The sequence below is a fragment of the Muscardinus avellanarius genome, assembly GCF_963383645.1.
Source record: "Muscardinus avellanarius genome assembly, chromosome: 15".
Lineage (NCBI taxonomy): Eukaryota > Metazoa > Chordata > Mammalia > Rodentia > Gliridae > Muscardinus > Muscardinus avellanarius.
The window spans coordinates 78544694-78570862 of NC_137801.1; the positions used below are offsets into that span (position 1 = coordinate 78544694).

The following is a 26169-nucleotide window of genomic DNA, read 5'->3' on the forward strand; positions in this document are numbered from 1 at the left end:
ATGTGTGTGTATGTGAAACATGTGCTTTTAACTCATCAAGCACATGGCAAGATTTCCACCAAAGCAAAAGCTCCCTTTGGCCCAAGTAGACATCATCATTCAAAGGATAACAAAGTAGGGCTGGAAGTATAGCTACACGTGGTAGATGCTTGCCTGGAATATGCAAAGCCCTGGGTTCGATCCCCAGCACTGCAAAAGAAAAACAAGCAAGCCAGTATGTGCAGAATACACCAATGGGGAGATGGTGTCTGATTCCTGCGGGTACTGCGGCCCTCTCAGAAAATTGGTCCGAGGGCAGACAGCACCCACGAGCTGGCAGACCTAGCACAGCCCCACCTCTGGGCTGCTCCTCAGGGCCCCATTTCCCACACTCTCTTGCTTTTCAGGAGTGGCTTCCCCCTACCATGTATAGAAACTAGCTCCAGAAAGTGACGTTTGGGTCAGCAATTGCTAGAAATTTTGCCTGGAAGCGCAAGCAACCACTTAATAGAAAAAAAGACTGTCAGACAATCAGCTGGAGAGAGCTCTGAACAAGGTCTGGGTTCTCTGACCAGGGAGGAATAAGTCTGCTCAGCTGGCCAGAGGCAGGAGGGGCCACCTGGGTGGTGGGGGGTCCGACACAACACAGGATAGTCAGGAGAGCTAACCCTCAGCTTTCAACACTGACACCACCACCATGAACTCCAATGAATGACGCCCAACTTGTCATGCAAATCAGCCATGAATTGGCAATGGGGGAATATCCCCCAGAACTAAAGTCACAGCCCAGCTTTCTGCTATGTTGCTGGATGATGGTGCTTCTAGAGGATTCTAAGGGGCCAATCCCTCATGCTCCCTTCCAGGGGGTCCTGGCTGAGAAGCCTCCGAGCTATGATTTTGACTATCAACTAATGATTGAGCTAAAGGATGTCACAGGGCTCATCCTCTCTGCCTTAGCTTAAGTATATTTAAGAGAATCACAGTGCAGCCTGGATCAATTTTTTAAAAATCTTTATTCCCAAGAGCCGAATGCTGCATGTGTTTGCTCCATATTTTTAAGTTTCTGAACCTTTCTTCACACATCCATCTGGGTTCCATGTGGGAGGGGTAAAGCGTCATTGAGGAAAGTATCTAAGATCCAGAGCAGTGTACAACCATCACCCGAGGCAAGCTAGGGGCCCCCGTGGTGCTAGAGGGAGGCTCTGTGGAGCAATTCTTTCTTGGCTTCCTGTCGCTTTTCCATTTCAAAGCTTGTTCCGTTCATTAGCAAACGCTCCAGGAAGGCAAATGCCTTAACGTGCTCTTTCCCACTCTCTCCTCCATGGTCACTGGCTCAGAGAAATCTGAGGTGAGAAAGTGTTGGGATTTGGATCTTAAATGTCCCCCAAAGGCCCATCTGGGAAAGGCCTGTGGCATCATGGGGGTGGTGGAAGTTTTAGGAGGTGGGACCCCATGAAAGGAAGTTCGGTCACTTTGGGCCTGCTCCTGAAGGGGCTAGTGGGACCCAGCCCCTCTCTCTCTCTCTCTCTCTCTCTCTCTCTCTCTCTCTCTCTCTCTCTCTCTCTAGCTGCTTCTTGGTGGCCATGAGGTAAACAGGCCTCTTCTGCCACGCACTCCCGCCATGATGTACTGTGCTACCACAAGCCCAAGGGACCGTGGGCAGAAACCTCTGGAACCATGATGCAGAATAGACCTTTCCTGCTTTTCAGCTGTTTATCTCAGGTGTTTGGTGACAGTGACAGAAAACTGACAAGAAGGAATGAAGATCGAGTTAGACTAGCCGATGCCCAGCCTGGTGTCAGCCATAGAGCAAATGTTCACACTAATATGGCCACAAAAATACTTTTGGAATAAAAATAACAAAAGACATTTTAATTGTCCTGCCCATTCCCAGGCAGAACAACATGGCCGATGGATTCCCTTACCACACGACCCATGGTAACTTCTGTTCATCACGGTGGTGTTGATCAAAGGGCGTGCCTGGCACTGCACCCCCACTTAGGGTAAGAGAAAGACCAATTCAAGAAAGGTCTCAAAGGAAGCTCCTGACACCAGATGAGAACCTGGCTGGAGACCTGGCTAAGACTACGTGCTCAGCACCTGCTTTATCCCCATGTTGTCTTGCTTCTGCGACCCTGGTCTCCTTTGACGTGTCCAGCCAGCCCCAGGCTTCTGTTGCCCATGACATGGCCTGAGTCCTGCTTGAAGCTGTAGAACCAAAAGGAAACCTTCCCCGCTCGGTGGCAGCCTTGGGTCCTCTACCATCCGACACCAAGAACTCACCACCCCTGCACAGGGCTGCTTCTCTCTCCCTGCTCATCTTGCTGCTTTCTGGAGGGTGATTTTTCCCTTGCCCAGGTGAAACCACAGTGCCCTGAGAAGATGCTGCGTCCCATGACAAGGTGACCACAGACACACCTAAAGGAGGTCCTTCTTCAAGTGGACACCTCTTCCTAGATGCTCCTTCTGATTGGCCACAGCTGCCCCAATTTGCTGATCATAAATCCAAACACCCAGAGACCTGAGGCGGAGGCAGGGAGGAGGGCGACAGGGTGTGTAGGGGGCTGGGCTCCCCACCCTCCGTGTGGGAGCCGGCCACTCCTAGGGAAAGATCTCCAGGTCCAGCACTCGCTTCATTCAGCTGCAGACAGATCTGGTGTCTTATCAGCTTCAATGTGTAATCTATTAAGTATTTCATCATTCTCTTTCCTCGGGCTTCATTAATTTTCTGTACAGCCAGGAATTCTCCGCACAGCCGGCTTATTAGTACTAGTGACATTTTGCTTCTCTGCCACGGGACACTGGGACTTCGATTGATGTAATTAATAAATGCCTGAACATGTGAGCTTTTTTTTTTTTTTCCCCAGTCTTGGTCCCAGTTCTGAAGATGCACAAGGATTTGGGCAGCAATCTACGAAGCACTACCTGGTACCTGAAATCAGAAGGAAGGGGAAATTGGCTTTGTAGAGCATGATGAGAAGGAAGGAGGAGAGCTTGGCCACCAGACAAGAAAATTCCAGAGTGATGTGGTCAGCAAAGTGGTATTTTCTAGAAATATCAATATGTTGTTGGGGTCTTCCCTCCATCCTCAAGGGGGTAGCAAGGCTATCGGATCTCTACTATGGCCATCCTTCTTGATTTAGTGACAGTCATTCTCCATCACTGTCAAAAACTCATGAATGAGGACACCGGAATCTGATTCTGCAGCCTCTCCCAGGGCAAAAGTTAAAGAGAAACCACCGCTTTTACCTCTCGCTCTCCTTGGAAGCCCGCCCGCAAGGCACAAGCCTCCGCACACTGCTTGCTCAAAATCCCCGTGGCCCTCGTGCCTCCTGCTTGTGTGTGGTCAGAGCACTGTGCGGGTGAAGGAAAAGTTGAGAGGGAGCTAGCCATGAGCCTCATCGGCACCACTGTGGGTTTCATGGCTTGAGATGTCCTTGTTGGACTTCAAAATGCAAAAGGAAAGATAGAACTACTACTACTACTACTACTACTACTACTACTAATAATAATAATAATAATAATAATAATAATACATGACTTAAGCAATCATGCAATCAGTCTTGGGGTGTTTAATTCCACATGAAAATCACTTCGAAGGATGAATCTATCCAGTTGGTTCCGTTCCCTCCATCTCCTTGAATGCCATCAACCTCAGCAAAGGTGAATAGCAGAACAGGTGAATCAAGACTCCAGGCCCCAGCTCCCCACCTCCCTGTCCCCCTCTGATGTGGTCTGTGGGTGGAACTGGAGGGCGGGGAGAGGGGGGAGTCTGCCAAACCCCGAGGGCTGGCAAGGGGTCTGGCAGCCCTTAGGTGGTGCTATGGTTTGGATAGATTTGTGTGTGTGTGTGTGTGTGTGTGTGTGTGTGTGTGTTACTGGGGATGGAACCAAGGGACTTTCTCCCTCCGCGCTACAGTCCCAGGCTTATTTTTATATTTTATTTGGAAACAGGGTCTCACAAAGTTGCTGACAGCTTTACTAACTAGCTGAGGCTGGCTTTGAACTGCGATCCTCCTGTCTCAGCATCCCGAGTACTGGGATTATAAGTGTGCGCCATCACGCCTGGCTTGAAAGGGTTTGGGTGTGATTTCCAGTGTAGCAGGGTGGAAGAGGCAGTGGCTTTAAGAGGTGGGAGAGGTAGATGGTTAGGTCACTGGGGAAGCTGCCTATGGAAGGAATTACAATAGTTCTTGTGGGACCCCAGCTAGTTCTTGCAAGAATGGGCTGTGATCACAGAATGCACTTCCTGTCTTATGTGGTCTCTCCCTCTGGCACACACTCCCCCCATGACACCATCACCATGATTTGATGTAGCCAGGGAAGTCCTCACCAGAGGCTGGACAGGTAGGGCTGCCTAATCTTGCACTTTCAACTTCTAAACCTACGAAATGAATAAGCTTCTTTTCTTTTTAAAGTACCAAGCCTTGGGTATTTTGTGACAGCAACAGAAAACCAACTAATACAGTGGAGATGCCCAGCTTAACTGCAGGAGGGACTAAAAGCAGGTCATTCATCGCCTCCTGTCCCATCCATCGTGTCCTGGAGCCCAGGGGGGATGGCTGCAGTAGCTCCCTGCTCTCCTCTGCCCCTGTCTCACGCCTTCAGCTGAGCCTCCTGCCCCTCCCTGGAGCGTTGGTCTTCAGGGCCTAAATCAGAGCTTCCCTCCTGGGACAGAACCAGGTCTGTGTGTTCTGTCTAGTGTTCTCCCATGTGTAGTCAGAATATGGAAGAAAGTGAGAGAGTAAGAGAGGAGAGATCTCTCAGTGGGACTCCTACCTTCCAGAACTAGGGGTAGCAGCCCCTAGCTCAGCCCTCTCTTCACCCACTGCACACAGGGCTTCGTTGGTCCTTGGATGCCCTCATTAAGAAGTTACGTTGGCAGATTCTATTGAAGGAAGAGAAGCCAGCCAAACAGGAGGCACATTAGCCAGACTTTGGCTAGTATCTTAGGAACACAGTTTTGTCTTTATAACAAGGAGCCCCGCAACAAAGCTTGCTCAGTGGCTGGATATTTTGCCCTCTGTTATTTCCTTGGGTCTGATCAGCACGTTACAAACTGTGGTGATTATCTTTGGGCGTGCTTGGGTTTTCCTTAAGCTGGTCGTGTTCATGTTTGGACAGTGCCCTCTTGCCTGACCATGACCCTTTTCCAACAGGAAGCTCCGTCTGGTTCCATTGTTTGCCTTGATATGTATTTCCTATTTGGAGGGAAGGAGATGGCTAAAAACTATTACCGAGTTTGGGCACATAAAGGCAAAATAATGGGTAGGAAGTGACTCCCACCCAGATCAACCACCTCCCCAACTGTTACTAGGCAACCACTGTTAGAGGCCTTAGCGATCTGGGTGCTTTAGTTGCTACTGTATTTCAATAGGGATCGATGCTTCTGTGCAGGTCTGTTTGCAGGTGCTACGATTTCCTTCCTAAGTCTTATAAAGATGTCGTAGTTTGCAAATTAAACGCGGCTGCTTATACACATTTGTAAGTAAACAGCTCACAGATGATATCCGTTACTGCTTGGGATATAAATCAGCCTGTCCTTCACTGGGAGGCAGGCCCTGTGCTGGTCTCTGGTTCTGAGGATTTGGAGGGTGAGGAGGTAATGCTGGGTGAGCCTCCCCAGGCTGGCTCTCACACACGTTCACTCCTCTCTCTCTTGTCATGCTATTAATGAAGCAAACGTTCCCACTGCTCATTGGCTCACGGCTCAGATAGAAGCTCCTGCATCTGTTTCTGAGTGCTGGCTCCTGAGCCACCCTTGCGTGTGTCAAGGACCCACCACTGTGCTGAGCGCCAGGCCCGGGGCCCTGTTGGTGACATCAGCGGCGTGCAGTCTCTTTGGGATGGCGATCAGACTGGAGGCAGCAAGTAGGTACAAACTAGGAACATCGAGAGGGAGCATCCTCAAAGGTAGGCGAACCTGGCACACCTTCCAACTTGTTCCTCCAAGTCTGGTGGCAGAGGATGCACTGGCTTGGGACAGCTTCTCAGACAGCACTGAAAGGGTTCCCGTGACACACTGGCTATACATGCACACATGACACACACATACAACATGTGCACATTTACACACAACATATTATCACCCACCCACCCACCACACATGAACACACAACATACATGCACGTAGAACATACTCACATGCACGACACCCATGCACACACACAACATACATATAAAGCAAGCAGACACAAGACACATTTGCACAAAACACACATGCACATACATGCATGTACAACAACACCCCCGGCAAACTTCTGTGCTCCTAGGGAATTCTCCAGGGCTTGAGGGTTCTCTTTGATTTTCCTTCACATCCCTGAAACATTTCAGACTAAGCAGCCGGAAGGGGTCTCCATGGTCCAGCTCCGTGGTGTCTGCCCCCTTAGTCCACCGGGGACCTCTCATTATTCCACACTGCTCTGGTGACCCCACATGAAAGTTTTAGGTGTCAATCTTTCTTATCAAGTAACCTTTTGATCTTTATTACTAAAAGCCTATAACTAGCTGGGCATGGTGGCGCACGCTTGTAATCCCCACGCTTGGGAGGCTAAGACAGGGGGATCTCACAGGTTCAAAGCCGGCCTCAGCTATCTCAGCTATTTAGTGAGTTTCTTTCTTTCTTTTTCTTTTTTTTTTTTGGTGGTACTGGGGTTCCTGGAAGCCTTTCTACCTCCAGGATACACTCCCATGGGCTACACTCCCAGACCTATTTTTTACTTTTTTGTATGTGGAAACAGGGTCTCTTAAGCCAGCACGGCTGGCTTCGAACCTGCGCGATCCTCTTGTCTCTGCCTCCCAAGCGCGGGGATTACAAGCGTGCACCACCACGCCCGGATATTTAGTGAGTTTCTGAGCAACTTAGTGAGACCCTGTTTCCAAATAAAGTACAAAATAGGTCTGGGAGTATAGCCTGGAGGTAGAAAAGCCCCTGGGTTCCACCCCCAGTACCACAAAAATAAATAAATAAATAAATAAAGGCCTACACCTGCTCGTTCCACCCCCAGTACCACAAAAATAAATAAATAAATAAATAAATAAATAAATAAAGGCCTACACCTGCTCATTAGAACTTCCAGCTATAATCAGATGACCTATGACTATAATTTCAACCCAAAGCAAAAACACATTCTGTTTTCATGTAAGGTGTCTCAGCAGGATTAGTGTGGCCAGGACACACACACACACACACACACACACACACACACACACACACACACACACACACCCCTACCTCTGAAGGAGCAGGGAGCAGCAGCCACTGCCTTTACAGAGATCTGGGCTTCTGGGACGTGCAGGTGAGTCCACAGACTCAGCACCCAAGGTTGCCTCCCAAGCACACTGTTAGCAACCAGCTTATTTTCACAACAGGTAGTGCTCACTTCCACTCTCCGAATTTTGGACAACTTTAATTCCAGGAGGAGAAAAGAGAAGAGGAAGCGTGGAGCCCTCTCCCACAGGTGCACTGTTAGCTTTGCACGCTCCCCCATCTGGTCAGTTTTCCTCGCACATCCCACGGCTGCCAGGCCTCTTCCTTCTTGGGATCTTAATCCTGCCGTGTAGCTGTTCTCCTTGCCTTTCTTTCCACAGGAATCTCCATGGATTTCTTAAATGTTCCATCTGAACAAGAAAGGAATCTCACCCTCCTGGGCACAGGAAGGCTGAGCCGTGAGTGACATTCTGACAGATGGGTGCAGCTGGAGGTGGCTTTGGGCAGGAGCCAGAGCCGGCCTGGGCGGAGGTCTTCTGGGGTGGCCCCCAACACTAGAGATCCGGGATCAGACAGAGCTACACACAGGGCTCTTGTGGTCCCATGTGCAATAGGTGTGCAGCGCGTTTCTCTTCAGCTTTCCAAGGATGGCCACCTGCTGCTGGAATTGGGGGTGGGGCTGGTGGCCCAGGCCCATCTGTCCACCCTCATGTGGACAGATGACATGAGCTTCTCATCTGGCATTAGACCTGGACCTGCTAGTGCCCGGGGGCCCGAGGGAGCCGTGGGGATGATGTTGACAACACGTTCCCCTTAGGCAGCTTTCGGAGTGTTGGTGGCAGAGCATGGTTCTGCCTCACTTCAGACCACCTACAGATAAATGGAGGCAGCAAATGATCCTTGTTGGACAAAGAAGAGAAAGAAGACCCTGGGTTCCATTCTTAGCATGAAAGGGGGGGAGGGAGGGAGGGAGGGAGAAAGGGAGAGAGAGATTGATTAAAGAAGGAGGAGGAAGAGAAGGAGGAGGAGAGGAAAAGGAGGAGGAGGAGAAGAGGAGAAAGAATAGGAAGAGGAAGAAGAGGCGAGGAGAGGAGGAGGAAGGGGAGGAGGAGGAGGAAAGACAAGAGAAGAGTTCAAGCTGTAAGAATTCCATTTCTAGAAAGCTTTCTCTTTCTAGTTGAGCTAACTTGTGGGTGATCTCTCTTTCCATTGAGTACCTGTAGGATTTTATGATCCAGATAATTCAATCACTAATAAAAACAATGACCTCCTAAGGTCTTTCTTATTTATCCCAATTACTTAGCCATGTCTCATTTCTTCCTTGAATTTTAGTTTCCTTGAAGGCAGACTGCTTGGCGCCCTCTGCATGTCCTGACACTCCCACGACTCCCTCTCTGCCCTGCCTGGAAATGCCTAGAGAAGATGGGAAACCCCCTCTTACGAAAGCACGTGCTATTTTGTGTGCTTATGAGTTTACTCATCTTATTAAATTGGGGCATGTATTTAAAATCTGGCCTGTTGAGAGTCAGTGTGTGGCACATATTTCCAGTATTTCATCAGGGACTGTAACTGTTTGGGAGTTGGGAGGACCCTGCAAGCCACCCAACCCTTCACTTCCAGGGGAGAAACCGAGGCCTTCCCTTTCTCAGTTATGTGGACCCTCTACTCTCCTTACCAAAGACACATTCTAACTCATTAAATATGACATGCATTAAAATTCTTCCGGGGCCCTGCAGCATTATACTTCATTAGATCATAAGAAAAGCTATAGGGCTGTACACAACCAGGTCTCCTGGAGGGATACAGAGTGGCCAGGACAGTAGGAGGCCAGCCGCCAGTCCGCTCACCCACCAATCCTGACAGTCAAGCCAGAGGGAATAAGCCTGCAGCACCACTTGGCTTGGGAAGTAGCTATTAGATTGATGGTTGTATTTTTCTAACAAAGACTTATTTTTAAAAGGCCATCATTTGGATTCTGCATTTCAATTTCTGAGACTTGCTAATTGGTTTTGTAAATGGGAGAGAGACATGTCTCAGGTGCCCACAACTTAAAAGCACCAGAAAAAGGATAGATCAGGATAGATTCAGGCTCTCTCAGCACGGTACCACTATAGGTCCGCCACCATTAAAACCCTGCTTCCAATGCCCTATGGCCTCTCGTGGTGCCTGTGGGGGACCCAAGGGCCCTGCGGGAGCATTGGGAAAGCCCTGTCATGGCAGGTTCCCCTTCCCTGAGATCTGAGGCCATTCAGTCCTTTCCTTCAAAGGTTTTTTTAAAGAGGAAGTATAAAATTAACTGGGATACAGAGACTCTGAAAGCCCCCTGTGGGTTAGGGTGTGCATGCATAGAGATATTGACTTTCTGAGGATTTTTTTTTTTTTAATGAGGAACCAGGCAAGAATTGGTTTTGGGGGAAGTTTGGTTTGCATCTCCTGGGCAGATGAACACAGGTTGTTCTCTTAGGATAGTCTCCCAGTGAGGACCTGGATTAGATAGAGTTGCTCAGGGTGCAGGTGTGTGAACCCCCAGACCCCCGCCCCAGTCCAGCACCAGCAGTGTCCCAAAGAGTGTCACTCATCGCTCAGCCCCATGGAAGCTGGTTTCAATAGTATGCTTCATTGTCCCCGGTTCATGGTGAGGTTGCCCTCTTCCTCACCCAATTTTCCTCCTTGTTTCTGGGTCTTCTATCCATGGGCATGAAGTCAAAGAAGTGAGAATAAATTTCTCAATTCCAGGTTGAACAACCCCTGCCCTGGATTTGTCCACAGCCACGTGGTTGGACTGGGCGACCCACACCTCTAAACAAGACAGGGAGAGGCTAGAAGCTCTGAGGGTTCCAGGATGTGCATGAGCAGAGGCAGGGTGAACAAGGCTTCTCAGCACTGCCCATCCCCCAACCTAGTAGAGCCTTAATCTTTACCTGCAAGACCCAGGAGCCTGGCAGCACCAGAGTCGGAAATGACCAAAGAAGGCAATACTTCCTCCAGTCCCATCTCACTTATTCTCAGTTGCATGCAAGTGCTGGTGTTTCATGGTCTTCTGGTTGTCTACTGGAGCAAGGAGGTGCTGAGGGAGGCACCCAGTGTGCCTGCATCGTCTGGCATTTCCAAAGCCGTGGCCGCCCTTCCTCGACGTGGCTAGCTCACCCTTGCACATATGGTGCCTCTGTGCGTGTCTCGTTCCACAGATGGAACCATCACTGTTGTGCTGTCACCACGTGGAATAAAACACAAGTATCCTGATTCCTTCACATCCTGCTTCCCATGGCTGGGCACAGTGGACTGAGGGAAGCTTCCCCAAGCCCTAGACAAGACAATCACCTCCTCATTAGTTTCATCAGTCCATGGCAGGAGGAGCCATCAGCAAGGGAAATCTTACATCCCATTCCCCATGACTACAACTAGAAGGCTGATACTTGTGCTGAACTACTCAGGCCTCCGTATCAAAGCTAAAGATGGATGGCTGCCCCATGGCCCAGGCTGCCTGTTTCTAACTGGGACTCTTGGCAGAAAGAGCTGCCGTGTGAGCCATCTGGGGCCACCAGCCCATGCTACTGACCTCCTTCCTGCAGATACAGCCTCTCTGAAGGAGGAACAGTGAATGCCTAGGGCTGAGGAAAGCCTTGAACACACCTGTCACACAGGCCAATCCACAGCCAGGGATGAAAAGGGGCTCAGAGGTATCCCACCCCCTGGTCTAGTCTGTGACCTCAAAATTACCCTCAGTAGAAGAGGACTTTGACTACTGAGTCTTTGAACTTGGGAACCTTGTTTACACAGCATAGAGTCACTTGCGGCTTAAGTCCACTTTGTTATTGGACTGTCAAAGGAAAATCTCAGTTATACCTCCATAACCAAAGCTTCGGCTCCTCTTGTGCTGAAGCACTGTGCCAAGCACTTCACATGTCAGATCAGGAGCCCCCGTGTTGACAAGCAGGTGCCTCTGCACCCACTCTACAGATGAAAACAACCAGCGCAATGGGAGTGAAGCAAGGCGCTGGGATTAAGACGCAGATGCAGCAGGTGGATGACGCTCTCCACTGTGGTCTGACCTGCACCCATGACCCCAGTGGACTCCGCTTACTCTCCTGCCTCTCAGACCTGAACCATCTGTGTAATTCCTGGGAAAGCCCACGCAAGTCCCTGAGCCAGGACCACAGGTCTCCTCTCACCCACATTTCCCAGCATCCCAGCCGGAGTCACAGCTTGCGCAGTTCAGGGTCAGCAGAGAATTTGTCAGACCTTCGCGTGCAGGCATCAGTTTGCATGGTCTTTCCACGAGGGAGGGAGAAGGAACAGCCGCCAACCCTAGTTAGAGCACTGCAGGTTTATAAATAGCCACATGGAGAGTCAGGGAAGGCATTTTCTCCCTACATGCACTCAGAATTCATAAAATGAAAAGACCCCAGAGAAGCTCCCGGCTCTCCAAAAGGTATTCCCAAGGTTGAGATAACACCACAAACATCGCTCTACCAAAGGATCTTATGATTACCACTTGGAAGAGACCTCTCTGGCTGTGAAGTGGGGAGGGAGAAGGAGAACATATAAGCAGAGCATGAGGACCTGGTGCAGTTTGCAGGAGCCCCCTCCACACAGCAGACCATAAACATGACTGGTGGTTCCCAGAACCTGTCCCCTCTGTCCACCAGCCAAGTGCGGGGAGCTCCCAGAGCCAGGCAAACATGGAGACCAGTGCATGAGGACCTGGTGCAGTTTGCAGGAGCCCCCTCCACACAGCAGACCATAAACATGACTGGTGGTTCCCAGAACCTGTCCCCTCTGTACACCAGCCAAGTGCTGGGAGCTCACAGAGCCAGGCAAACATGGAGACCTTGTGCAGATGTCAAAGGCCCCCCACGTCGACAGAGGTCATTCCACCCGCACCTATGGGAAGCCCCCAATGAGCAGAAGTGAGAGGAGCCAAGTCAAGAGAAAACTTCCTCCTAGAGGTATAGGAGCAAGCATAGAAGTCATTCTATTTTAATTCCCATCAGGCTTTCCTCCCCATTGCCAACTTCTCCATAAATAACACACTTCTGAAACAGCGATGTCAAGGGCACTTGGTGAGACCAACACAATCTCTGAACAAGCTCGCCTGAAGGTTGGAGCCTGCAGGAGATGGAGGGAGCGGGAGACTCTGGCAGGAGATACAGGCATGTAAACCGCTGCTGCTGCTCTGGTCGGGGACTCCACTCCATCAGGAGTCCACTAACACCCCGTCACTGTCACACAGCCCAGGAGAAATCAGAGCAGCCATGCCGAGAATTCCAGCCTCCCTGCCCCACAGGTCTCTAGGGTTTCTGGCTCTTGACAGTGGCCCCAAGAGGAGCCACAGTATGCAGAGCTGTGTCGGGGCCAGGGCTGTTTGAACACACAGGGCCGGTTCTTTAAGAGCCGATGGCAGCTTCATCTAGCACCTTCCCAAGCCGCATGCTCCCCAGGGCCCAGCAGCACCCCATTCATCAGAAACGTGGGAGCCAAGCCAGGTGTGTGATGATGCACACTTGAAATCTCAGAACTTGGGAGGCTGAGGCAGGAGGATCTGGGTTCGTGGCCAGCCTCAGGTACTTAATGAGGCCTCTGCAACTTAGTGAGCCCCTGTTTCAATAAGTAAAGAATAAAAAAAAAATCAGGCTGGGGGTGTAGCTCAGAGGTAGAATGCCCCCAGGTTCCATCCCCAGCAACACGGGAGGGGGGGAGTAAAAGAGAAAAGAAAAGTAAAAAGAAAAGAAATGTGGGAGCCAGAGAAGCTTGAGCCCAATGGATTTCATGACTTGACCATAAGTAACCTAGCCCTGGAGTGCGTTTTTTTTATGCAGTTGTTTTTTGTATGACCCAGCAGTAGCTGTGCATCAGAAACTTTATTATTATTATTATTATTATTATTATTATTATTATTATTATTTGCAGTACTGGGGATGGAACCCAGGGGCATTATACCGCCAAGCTACACCCCAGCCCTATTTCTTAGTCTGTCTTATTTTTGAAACAGGGTCTCATTGAGTTGCGAAGGGCCTCGCTAAGTAGCTGAGGCTGTCCATGAACCACGATCCTCTGGTCTCAGCTTCCCTAATGCTGGGATTACAAGCGTGTGCCACCATGCCCGGCGATCAGAAAGCACACGATGTACTTAAACAAACATATCAAAGTCAGTCACTAAGCCAAGCATGGGAAGGAGGGATGGGAACGGAATGGGATGCGGAATGGATATGGGCTAATTGGATGATGTGTGCATGTATCTCTCCACAAGTCTTTTATCCAATTAAGATGTATGACTATGGCCGGGCGTGGTGGCACACTCTTGTAATCCCCGCGCTTGGGAGGCAGAGACAGGAGAATCGCGTAGGTTCGAAGCCAGCCACGTGCGCTGGCTTAGGAGACCCTGTTTCCAAATAAAAATGTAAAAAATAGGTCTGGGAGTGTAGCCCGGAGGTAGAAGGGCTTCCAGGAACCCCATTACCACCAAAAAAAAAAAAAAAAAAAAAAAAGATGTATGACTACAATGCATCAATAAAAAAAATTTTTAAAAAAGAAACCTTTTGATGAAGCCAAATGAAAAGGAGGGCCCATCAACCCAAGGCCCTCTCTCCTTTCTGAGGCAGCTGATCCTCCATAGCTCATGCAAGTAGGGAGGGTGTGCTAGGTCCTATTCAGGGCAGATCAGAGGTGCAGAGGGTCTCTGAAGTTCTCGCTGAAAGGTGAAATCCCTGACCATGGGATGTTCTAGGTGAACGCAGCACAGTTGTTGAGCCCCAGCAGAGCAGCTTCCCAGCAGGGAGCCTCCTCTGGGAGCTCAGCCAGGGTCGCTGGGCCTGGCTGTGTCCTGCTCTGACCGGGGACACTGGTGCCTCTGCCAAGACGGACCAGAGGCAGAGAAGGCCGTTGCTTTAAAAAGAGCAGCGCTTCCAGCCTGCCCGTTTGAACAGCCAGCCACAACTCTCTGGCAGTTGTTGCTTAGCCACTAGTGGGCACCGTCGGGTGCCCAGAGGAGCAAGTGACCTCCTGCTCAGGCAGGAACAGACATCAGGAGCAGAGATGGCTGTGGTCCAAGGAATGTGAAACTCTCCAGCCATGCCTGGAGTCACTGTTCACTGGCCGATGGCATCTGTACATCATCCACATGGCCCTGCAGGAGAGCCCTGTGCTAGGGACTCAGGGAGGCTGTCCGTGCACCCAAGAGATGGCAAAAAGAGGAAAATTGTTTCATGGAAACAGATTTAAGAGTTGGTCCAGTTGGGAGTTGCTTCCTTTTCAAAATGAGAACCTTGTGTTTTAAAAAGAATAAACCGCATCAGGTGTGGTGGCACATGCTTGAAACCCCAGTACTTGGGAAGCTGGGATAGGAGGATCACAGGTTCGCAGCTGGTCTCAGCTATTTAGAGAGGCCTTCTACAATTTAGTGAGACCCTGTTTCCAAATAAAGAATAAAAAGTAGGACGTGGCCGAGTGTGGGGGCGCACGCTTATAATCCCCGTGCTTGGGAGGCTGAGACAGGAGGACTGCACAGGTTTGAAGCCAGCCTCAGCTACTTAGTGAGGATCTCAGCAACTTAGTGAGACCCTGTTTCCAAATAAAATATATTTTAAAATAGGTCTGGGAGTGTAGCCCAGAGGTAGAAAGCCCCTGGGTTCCATCTCCAGTACTAAAAAAAAAAAAAAAAAAAAAAAAAAAAAAAAAAAAAAAAAAAAAGTAGGATATGGAGTCTAGCTCAGAGAGGTAGAATGTCCCTGCTTTTAATCCCCAGTACCACACACATGGGACATGTGACATTCTTTTAGTATATCTAATTTTCTAATAAAAGGTAACTTTATGAAAAAGCAAGTTATACAGAATTCCTAAATATAAAAGGCATATTAGATGATTTTTAAAAAAGAATTTACTTCAAGTAACTTATTTTATTTTTTGCTTGTAGTACTGTAGTACCCAGGGACATTCTACCTCTGAGCTACACCCTCAGCCTTACTTTTTATTCTTTGTTTGAAAACAGGGTCTCACTACGTTGCAGAGGCCTCACTAAGTAGCTGAGGCTGGCCGTGAACCTGTGATTCTCCTGTCTTAGCCTCCCAAGTACTGGAATTATAAGGGTGCACCACCACACCCATTTATTTGATTTTTTAAAATTCTACTTTACTATCATTGAGTGTCACTTTTCTTTAGGACATCAAAATTCCTGAAAATTTCAATTCTCTATTGAGGCATGCTTTTTTTTATCCCCTAAAATTACCAAGTTACAGCAGATGCAGAAGTTAAATTTGGCAAGTTTTAGTAGTTTGCTTACAGTGCTTCCTTTGAGATATATTTGTTTTCTGTATTTGCTCAAAAATGTTTTAAATTGGGCCCTGAAAACATATTATTATTATTTTTGAAAGTTCTTCTGTAATCACCATTTTTTAAAAAAAAGAAAGCAAGGTAAAATTATAGATCCCTTAAAATCCAGTCCATTATTACTCAGCTTATTTTATTAAGAATAAATATTTAAACCTGGTAAGTATTCTTAGTATATCAAAATTCATTACAATAGTCTATAATTTCATGAAGAAAGTAAAGCATGTATAATACAACTTGTGTTGTTGAGCTCAAAAGTGAATTCAAAGCTGTCAGGAGACTTGAAACATACTGCATGAGTCTAAACTCCCCTCAATATCTTGTTCGATCCAACTAGTGGTGGGTGAGATGTTTCCCTAGGGCTTCCAATGTTCTAGAAAATTCATAAAATTCTGCTCAGGCAACTTTCCTAGAATGCTAATTAATGGCTTGTATCAAAACCTTAGAGAACATTCCTAGGGGTGGTGAAACACCTTAAGGACAGAAAAACACAAGAAGTAGAATTAGAAACAAGATCGTATCACCTATCAGTTTGTCATGAAAAACATCAAAGCCTGTCATAGTAAAAAAAAAAAAAAGAAGAAGAAGAAGAAGAACAAGGTTTTCATCTACATTTCATTTCAAGTTTTGTAGACAGACAAAAAAAAAAAAACCCAAAAACAACAACAACAACAAAAAAAACTTCAGGAAGGAAAGGAATTCTTCTGTTAGGACTCTCCAGAGACTCAGGGGAGGCAGATAGATAGAAAAGAAATTGAGCCCAGCCTGGCTGGAATACCCAAACCTGTCTCAACCAGGCTCCTATGTGTGAGTTTTCACTTCTCATAGGGAACATATTAGTCAGCTTTCTGTTGCTATGACAAAATATCTGAGGGAAAAAATGTAAAGGAGGAAAGACATTTCAGGTCATGATTCAGTCCATTGTTGGGCCTGTGGCGATGCAGCCCACATGGCCACCACAGCACGTGGTAGGAGAACTATTCACTTCATGGTGACCAGGAAGCAAAGGGAGAGGGTTAGAGGCCAGTCCCAATAGCTCCTGCAAGGGCATGCCCACAATCGCTTCCTCCTACTAGGCCCTATCTCCTATAGGTTCCACCACCTTCCAACATCACAGTTGCTGGCCACCAGGCCTTTACCACAAGGCCTTTTGGGGATATTTAAGATACAAACCAGACAGGCATGGTGGCCCACACTTGTAATCCCCGCACTTGGGAGGCTGAGACAGGAGGATTGCACAGGTTCGAAGCCAGCCTCAGCTACTTAGTGAGGCTCTCAGCAACATAGTGAGACCCTGTTTCCAAATAAAAGATAAAATAGGTCTGGGAGTATAGCCTGAAGGTAGGAAGCACCTGGGTTTCACCCTCGGTACCACCAAAAAATAGATAAATAAAGAACAAATTAAAAAATAAGATCCAAACTGTAACGGGGTTCACGACAGTAATAGCAAATTGTGCAAGTTTTTTTTTTTAAAGATTACACATTAAGATTCCTTCACTCCACATTAAAAATTATAGTTCAGGCTTTTAACAGAATCCTGAAGGACAAAAACCAAGAAGGAGCCGGGTGTGATGGCGCACGCTTGTAATCCCCGCGCTTGGGAGGCGGAGGCCGGAGGATCGCGCAGGTTCGAAGCCAGCTTCTCTGGCTTAAGAGACCCTGTTTCCAAATAAAAATATAAAATAGGTCTGGGAGTGTAGCCCAGAGGTAGAAGGGCTTCCAGGAACCCCAGTACCACACACACACACACCAAAAAAAAAAAAAAAAAAAAAAAAATCAAGAAGGAAAGAGGGCAACTTAGTTGACATTAAAGAAATTTAATTCTTCTATTTCTCTTCACTCACCAAATGTGCTAATTAATTGGCTTGCTAATTAATTGGCTTAATTTACTCAAACCTATTGAATATACATATTAATTGATTAATGTCTCCGTGTCTCTGTTTACATTGCAACTATCTTAGATTGTTGAAACTAACTACAGGGTGGAAACATCCATTTAACTCCATGGGGAAAATATCGTGTGCAGAGCAGGCCTGTATAAACAATATTGATGAGGAGAGGAAAAGGAGTTTGCGTACTAAAAGTGCCTCTCAATTATCCTATCAAAAGGGAAAAATGAGAATGATAATACAGAAGTACAAGAAGGAACAACATAAAAATTTCAAGAGGCAATATAAAAATATCTATATGAGCTCAGGGAAGGGGAAGAGATTTTAAATAATATACAAAATGAATCAATCAGAAAGATAAAATCAATACAGTTTATCTTGCTTGTTTGGATTAAGAACTCCCATTCATTCAAAATTAATGCATACAGCTATGAGAGAATTAGTATTATAGATATATAAAGAACTACCAATATAAAAGATCGACCATTAAAAACAAAATAGGCAGTGGCCATGTTGGTGAACTGTGCATACTAGCCTCCAATTGATTTCTGTGCCCCTGGGTCCAGGACCTTGGACAGATCCATCCCACACTGAATCTTGGGTTAATAGTCATGTGATATGCTTTGGCCAATGAGACAATTATGATGCAAATAGAGGTCAAAAAGCCATTGCCCCTGGAATCCCCTTTCGCTTGCTGTTTATTAGAGCCTTCAGCCCACTAGATGAAGCCTAGGTTAGCCTTCTGGAGGAGAAAAAGCCATGCATAGAGGGGCCCCGCCATCTCTGCTGTCCCAGTAACCCAGCCAAGGCACAGGCTGCAGTGACTGTCCACACACTTTTCTTTCAGAGGCAGGAAGACGAACAGTTTTACACAGAGACTTCAGAAAGCGTCTTTGTGGGGAGGGTCAGAGACACCTGAGCAACAACTGGTACAGAGCTAAAAGGCTGGTCTGAGAGCTCAGTTTGCCCTGAAAGTTTGCTGGTTTTCTTTAGGAAACTACACTACTGAGGATGCAGAGAGAGAGGGGTCTGTGGAGTTATGGAAGATGATCTCAAGAAGGCTTTGTCCAAAGCCATTCCTGGCATGTCACTGGCAGCCAAAAATTACTAAAAACACTGCAGCATGAACTCTGGGGGCACCGTGCAGGTGTGGCCTAGTTATGTTCTCGATTTCTTCATCATTTTGTTAATCTTGTGCAAGCCCAAACTCCAAGTTTTGTGTCTCTGCTTAATATTCAGGGGCTCTTACTCTCCCCAAATATAAAAAAATGAAATTCGTTTCACAGCTGAATATAGTTCTGATTCCAGATAAAATATCACATCATCTTAAGTAGTGGTAGGACCAATCAGAAAGAAACTAACCGGTTTCCTGCAGTTGGGTCCTCCTCATTCTCCAAAGATGCTTCCTCATGGTTGCATAGCAGCATTAACCTGGAGCTCAGAGTCCAGAGGGCCCCAGCACCAGGGGCCTCTTCAAACCTGTCAAAGGGCACCCATTGCACGAAGTGAAGACACACCTGGCACTTTTGTACCAGAAGGGTGTAGGCAGAGCCAGGGTGCAAACCTGCAGCTCCACTCAAGCTAACAGGGCATACAAGGTTTCTTGCAAATCTCTACTCCTGCATGCCAGCTGCCTTCTAGCCCATCCAAGCAAATGCATCAAGCATTAGGACAAGCCCAGGTAAGTCCACCAGGCACACTAACTCCACAAAGCATGAAATGAGACATCCAGCGGCTTATCTGTCAGCTGCTGGTGTGAAGGGAAGAGAGGAGGGGACCACAGTTGTTGTACATATATACAGATCAGTAGGCCATCCTGTTGGGTATGCTATTTCTTAGCTATGGAGTCATAGTCAATTTTCCATTGCTATAACATAATATCTGAGGCTGGGTATTTTGTAAAATAAAGAAATGTATGTGGCTCACAATGCTGATGGCTGGAGGGTCCAAAGAGAACGGTACTGGCATCCTGGTGAACCCCTATTCCCCTACCCTCTGCCACCAGCTGCATCACAACATAAAAAAAGCAGAAAGGGAAGAGATCAGGTGCAGAAGGAAAAGGAACAAGATAGGAAGCAAGAAACAGAGGAAGAGTTAGTAAAAAAAAAAAAACATCTGCTGCCAGGCATGGTGGTGCACACCTGAAATCTCAGTACTTAGGAGGCTGAGACAGGAGGATTTCAGGTGCAAGGACCACCTCAGCAACTTAGTGAGGCTCTGTTTCAAAAATAAAAAGAGCTAGACAGGTATTTTAGAGGCATAACACCCCTGGGTTCAATCCCCAGTGAAAAACAAAAAAAACACTTGCTGTCTGGGGAACCAATCTGCCCTCACCAGACCTGATTCACACCACAAGAACATCTATCCATCAGGAGGCTGGAGACTTTGCAACCAAAGGTCCTACCATCCTAACACTGCCTCCATGGGGACTACATTTCCAATATAACAACTTTTGAGGGACAAAGCACATCTAAACCATAGCAGATAGTATAAGGAGGGGGAGGTGATGAGACCATGAGGTCAGAGCCTTTACAAACGAGATCAGCACCTTAATAAAAGAGATTCTGAGAGTTGTGAGAACACACCAATCTCACCATCCACACACTAAAAGATACCAGATCCAGATCTGCTGGTGCATTGATCTTGAACTTCCCAGTGTCTAAGACTCTGAGAAGGAAATATTGTTTACATGCCTTTCAGTCTATGGTGTTTTGTTATAGCAGCATGAATGAACTGGAACAGCCTATTTTAATCCTACAACCACCCTGAAAAGTATGCATAATTCCGCTTTACAAATGAACAGAAGCTCAAAGACATTGAATAACTTGCCTGATGACATTATAGTCTAACTGAAAGTTAAACACCTGTGCTCTGATGTCAGAAATACATACGCTTCCTGGCTTCACCACATGCTGTTTTATGAATGAGCCAGCTCAGCAACTTTCATTATAGTGACATATATTTTGTTCCTTCAAAGGACTTTCTGAGTTCAATAAATAATTCCTAGGATCGTGTTAAAGACTCTAGATTCTGAGTCTAGGAGGCCTCAACCATAGGAGATTTATAAACTCTATAAAAGATCTGAGAGTCCCTTGAGACAATTTTAACCAGAAAGTCTGAAAGTCAAGGGGTTATAGCAAAAGATGGTGATTTACAATGAATTTCCTGACTTGGTCAGTATACTGATTGTAATCAACTTTGGAGGAAATTTTTAATGAATCTGATCTTAGTTCAAGAGACAAGGGGCACATGTGAAAAATCAGGAAGCTATATTATAGGTAGTTTGAAATTTGCTTCTCAGAGGCCAAATTTCTACAGTCAGTCAGTATAGGGGTGTGGCTTGTCCTAGAAAAATAAAAACCAATTTACATTTTTTTTGTTTTGTTTGTGATACTGGGGATTGAACCTAGGGGCATTCTATTTCTGAGCTATACTCCCAGTCACTTTTATTTTCTGTTCTGAAACAGAGTCTTACTAGGTTGCTGGTAGTCTTTCTAAGTTGCTGAGGCTGGCTTGGAACCTGCGATCCTCCTGTCTCAGCCTCCCAAGTACTGGGATTTCAGGTGTACCCCACCACGCCTGGCTTTTACTTTTGATTTCTAGTGATACTTGGAAAGGAAAATTACCAACTCACATAGGAAGAACTAATGTGCATGTTATTTTGTCATACCTTATGGGCATAAGCACCAAAATTAAAATAGCCACAAGGACAGAAAACACATCCCAGCCCCAAGTGGGGACTCCAGTTATAATGAAACCAGCCTGGATTTGTGGGAAGAAAGAATGGCCATTGCCATTGACCCCATCTTAACCATGGAGATATCCGAAAATCGCAGAGATCCAGCGAGCTGACCCTAGAGAGACAGGGTCTGTATGTCCAAAGAGGGCACAGAGACCACAGCTTGGAAATCCACATGTGTACTTGGCACAGAGAGCTTCTGCAGAGATGGGGCTCTCGTTCCACCTGCAAGGCTGAGCCTGGCCATGGGACCCTGCACGAGGCACCAGGACTGAGACAATGAGACCGGCGCTCACCTCCACAGACACACAGCACCTGCCCAGCCTGAAACCCATGGTCAAGTGCACGGCCTCCCAGTCTTGCCTTGCTTCTCACTGATGTCCCCATGGTACACAACAGGACCCCACTTGGGACATTGGGAAATGTGGGAAATCTCCCAGGGAGAGACCCATCTGGGCCACCAGCTGCTTCCAGATCTACGTGGCTCTGACCGCCAGCCCCAGAGGCTCCGATGCAATCCTGATTTCCTCCCTGTGTGTGTCTAGCAGCAATTCTGATAAGATCCTCTCTTACTAACTGGCATGCTCGTGTTTTCCTTCCTCCACCAGCTTATTCCTATAGCAACTGGGAGGGGGACTCGCTCTCATCTTAAAAACATAGTTTCACACAGCTCAGGGCCCTATAAATTGAATGTTCAATCTCACATTTGGCGTTTGTTTTGGGAGGTTTCCAGCACAACAGGAAGATAGAATTGCATTCACCAGTACTGATGGTTTTGCCTGAAGACTTAATAGAGTATTTATTTTCTTAATACTACCAGAGGCTTATATATTACCATGAGTCGGCTGCAGGCTGGGCTTTGCTGAGCTGCTCTTCACCGCAAAATGTGCACATTTCCCAGAGAAAACTTTTGCATAATGCTTTGTTGTGATTCATGTGTGCTTCTTAAATGGTTTACGCTCCCCCTACATCTTATCTCTAGCTCAGATCAGAATCTATTGTTTTGCAGTGCATACATATATATCCTTCCAACAATACAAGGAAAACAGAAAAATAGCTACAGAGGATTCACTAAATTTTCAGTTCAAGGGAACCAATATTTTTCCCCCTTTGCCATCAGAATTCTAGGCAGCCTCACACCAAGAGAAAAGAAAACCTTCTTCCACAATTGTCTGCTACAGTGTGTAGTGACCATCGTTGAAAGCGGCAGTTTTTGCTTATGAACACATAAAGCAGGCAGGAGGAAAAGAGATGCTAACTGCCCAGCGCTGAGATGCTGTGTGTGGAGCTGGTACCAACTCTGCTGGAGCTTTGAGCTGTACTTACCCACCTGCTCACCCATTGGCTCCTTCAGTCATGCACTTGATTGGTCATGAGCCCATTCATTCACCACTTCCTTCAGTCATGTGTTCACTTCTTCGCTCATTCACTCATTGATATACTCATTCATTCACCCAATCATTTACTCATCATCCACTGGCTCGCTCATTCAGTCATCCATTGACCCACTCACCATTCATCTATTCATTCATCATGCATTCATCTACTCATTCATTCATTCATTCATTCACTCATCCATTAGTGTCTGGTAGGTTCATGGAATTGTAAACAGTCCAATGCTCAGAAGTATGACAAGGATAGAAGAGAAATAGTCCCAGCCCTTAAGTGGCTTGTAGTTTAATGGAGAAACAGACATGTACACGGGACTGTAGTAAACAATAAGCTGTCATGTGAAAGTTTAAAACCATGTGCTGTGGGAAAACAGAAGGCAATTAATTCTAACCGGTTCACTCTTAGAGAGCGAGGCATGCTTTAACGGCGATGACATTTAAATGAGCTCCTTAAGAAGAATTACAGCCGGTGTGGTGGCACACGCCTGTAATTCTAGGACTTGGGAGGCTGAGAGAAGAGGATCATGGGTTCAAAGCCAACCTCCGCAATTTAGCGAGGCCCTCAGCAACTTAGCCAGACCTTGGCTAAGTTTTTAAATATATAAATAAATAAATAAATAAATAAATAAGGGCTGGGCTGTAGCTCGGAAGTAGAATCTGGGTTCAATCCCTAGCAACACACACACACACACACACACACACACACACACACACACACACAACTTTGATATGGAAAGCAGAGGAGTAGGCTGCTCATTGCACCCTCCCTCAACTCAGTCCCTCTGTCCCCTCATTCAGCCTTACGGGACACTCCTTCCTGCTCAGGCCCATTCCTCTCTTGACGTCCATGACTCCACCTCCCCTGGGCATTGCTCTTACCCCAGTGGCTGCTTCCTGGTTCCATCTTGTACCTGTGCATCAGAGTGTCCCAGCCTCAGTCTGTATGTGTGTCCCCTCTCACAGTGTCCCTTCCAAATACAGGGCTTTCAATACCACCTCTGTGTATTGAAAGGTGATGGTTCAAATTATAGTCCAAATCAGCATGCTTCTGAGAATGGGAAGGAGTCCCCTCATAACTGTCTGAACAACATGTAGAGACTAGGACTCTCCTGGTAAGACAGTCCGTCGTGGTAAGAACATGCAGCCACCCTTTCTAACTTCATTGATTCCAATGTCTTTAGCTAGTACAACCAGCTGACTGTTGGACATCTCTACTCTGATATCTAACAAATAGCTCAGCCTTCACCTGCTCTGAACCTTTTATGTTCCCACTGGACATTCACCAGTCTTTGCCACTTTGGTAAATACTATTAATATCCATACAGCTGCCAAAACTGCAACTCTGGTGTTCATCCCAGACTTGTCTCTTCCTTATGCCAAGAAATACAGAATCAGCAAGACCTGTTGATTCTTCTTTCAAACAAATCCTCTATCCACTGCAACTACTACAATCTAGTCTAAGTCACCATTTCTTGCCTATAATATTGTAATCACCTCTGTTTATCACCTGCTTCCAACCTAACCTTTCCCCCATGCAGCTACCAGCAGGCGCTTTCTAAAGTATCATACATTGCCCTAATTAAAGCCCTCAGCGACTCCCGAAAGCTTTGAGAATGCAACACCAACTCCTTCCCTAGGCTGAGAAAGCATTTGAGACTCCATTTCACTCTTTGAAAACACACGCCCATTCCCACCTCAGTACCTTGGCACCTGATCTTTGCCCAGCTGACTAGTTCTCACCACTCAGACTTCTGCTCTTGCCCTAGACACCGTGTCTTTAAAAATATTTTTGCTATTGTTTGGACCTGAAAAGATCTCAAAGATCAGGTGTTAAAGGTTTGGTTTCCAGCCTATGGTATTATTAGGAGGTGGTAGAACATCTAAGAAGTGGAGCCTACATGGAAGAAGTTGGGTTATGAGGGGGGTGTTCCCTGGACAAGGATATTGGGGAACCCACCACTTATCTCTCTTTGCTTTCCTGCCACTATGAGATGAACAGGTCTCGTTCACCATGCACTCCCGACCATGATATTTTGTGCTGCCACAGACCCAAAGCAACATGGCCAAGCAACCAGGGACTAAAACCTCTGCAACCATAAGCACAAAGAAACTCTTTTTTCTTTGAAGTTGATTACCTCAGGTATTTTGTCACAGCAGCAAAAGGCTGACTAATACTGTCCCCAGCCACCAAACATGAAAGCAGTTATTATATCATTCTCCAATATGCCCCCCAATAGTGTTCATTATCCTTGTGTCACCTGACCTGATCTGATTATTTTTTTCCCCCATGAATACTTTATGTTCGTTATTCTCCTTCACTGGAACATAAACTTTGTGCAAATATTGATGTCATCTTTCTCACTCACCACTACCTATTCAGTGCAAGGAGAGATGATGGAAATGATGGCACTCCATAAATACCTGGACATTGGGTAGGCAGGGAAGGTAGAAGAGTGAGAGCTCTGGGGCATGGACATGCCCAGTGGATCTGAGGAGCTGGACCACGCAGTGTGAAGCCATCTCAGGCTACAGACTGTCGCTCACTGGTGAGAGCCTGACAGTCACTGGGGCTCTTCCTCCAAAGGTGTCCTTTGGCCTCTCAGCCTATGGGCCTTTACACCCCTACTGTCCAGACATCCCTAAGAACACTGGGAAATGCAATCTTCTGGTCCAAGTCTGATTGTTTCAGGATATGAGGCCCTGGAAAGCAGGTTGTGGGGGCAGAAACTTATTGTCTGGACATGGGTGTTTCAAGTCTAAGCAGAAGCCAGCACACATCTGTAATCCCAGTACTTGGGAGGCAGAGACAGGAAGATCACAGGTTCAAGTCCAGACTTCTCAACTCATGAGACCCTGGCAACTTGGTGAGACTCTGTTTCAAAATAAAAAGGGATGGGGGCATAGCTCAGAGGTGAAACACCCCTGGGTTCAATCCTCAGGACACAACAAACAAATAAACAAACAAGCAAATAAATAAACAGAAGAGAATCAGGTCCAAGGAGAGTAAATAGATCCTTGGCGAAAGGACCAAAACACACACACAGGATGTGGGGGAGAGGACACTGGGAGATACCAAAGCCAAACAGGAAAGAGGCTCGGGGAGTGGGGAAGAGTGCTAGGAAAAGCCACAGCGAGGGGGTGTCCACAGGGAGACCGTGAGTCGGGCAATGAGGGGTCAGTGGCCACAAATACACCTGATGAGATAAATGTACGAAATGAGTCAAACCTGAGGGCTGAGCTGTGGGTGTCAGGGAAGCAAGGAAAGGGAGGAAGGATTTTTTTAAATCTAATTTTCTGCCAACAAAATGTTCTACAGTCATTGTAGGAAAATGTAGAAAACAAAAAGAAAAGAAGACATTCTTAAAGTATCTCTTCCTGTCTTCCTCCCTTTCACACCAATACACATGAAGCCTTGAAAGCAGAGTGAAGATCACATCACACAAAGAATTCAGCAGCCAGGCACAGTGGCACATGCCCGTAATCCCAGCAACTCCAGAGGCTGAGGCAAGAGGATCCCAAGTTCTAGGCCAGCCTAGGCAACTTAGCAAGGTCCTGCCTCATTTAAAAATTCATACCCATGTTCACAGCAGCACAATTCATAATAGGCAAAATATGGAACCAACCTAGGTCTCCATC

General features: G+C 46.9%; 1 protein-coding gene across 1 annotated transcript in view; it reads right to left on the minus strand.

The window, feature by feature from the left end:
- SH3RF3 (SH3 domain containing ring finger 3) overlaps window positions 1–26169 on the minus strand; it is a gene marked incomplete at both ends in the record, with an annotated part of 328187 nt that overhangs the window by 192354 nt on the left and 109664 nt on the right. The window lies entirely within an intron of this gene.